The sequence below is a fragment of the Cucurbita maxima genome, unplaced genomic scaffold, assembly GCF_002738345.1.
Source record: "Cucurbita maxima cultivar Rimu unplaced genomic scaffold, Cmax_1.0 Cma_Scf00007, whole genome shotgun sequence".
Classification (NCBI taxonomy): Eukaryota; Viridiplantae; Streptophyta; class Magnoliopsida; order Cucurbitales; family Cucurbitaceae; genus Cucurbita; species Cucurbita maxima.
In genome coordinates this window covers 5,513,076-5,513,722 of record NW_019272023.1, presented here as the reverse complement: position 1 = coordinate 5,513,722, position 647 = coordinate 5,513,076, and positions in this window count along the sequence as shown.

Here is a 647-nt window from a genome sequence, read left to right as displayed (position 1 = left end):
TGGATGATGAAAGTCCCACATCGGCTAATTTAGGAAATGATCATGAGTTTATAAGTGAGGAATACTAACTCCATTGTCAAGAGGCCTCTTGGGAAACCCAAAGCAAAGTCATGAGACCTTGTGATCAAAGTGGACAATATCATACCATTGTGGAGAGTCGTGTTCAGCTAACACTCCTAACAAAAAAAATGGATTTTCAATTAGAAAATAGAACATGTAACATTTGCTAATAGGCACGCAATGAGCCTGGTCGAGTTGAGGCGTCGGTGGCGGACTCGGGTTTTTGGTTCGGGTTGTAGCGCACGAGTGTAGTGGATGCGATCTTTGGCTAGTGGGTTGGATCGGGTTGTCTTTTAACATCGCAAGGCGTGCCCTCGTCAGGCATCGACGCAATCTCCTTCTCTTGCTAAACACGTGTCCTCTTCTGAGCCTAACGCCTTGCTTCGCCTCTCACCTAATGCATGTACACTCCTCATCGCTTCCATATGAGTTTTTTTTTTTCTTTTCGAATTCGATTAGTTTACGATTCTTTTCTATTTTCTTTATATTTTTGTAACTTATCATTCAAAACTCAAATAAATCTGGTTTCTTCACTATACATACATACTCTAAAGTTTTTTTTTTTTTTTTTTTTTTTTTTTTTTTTT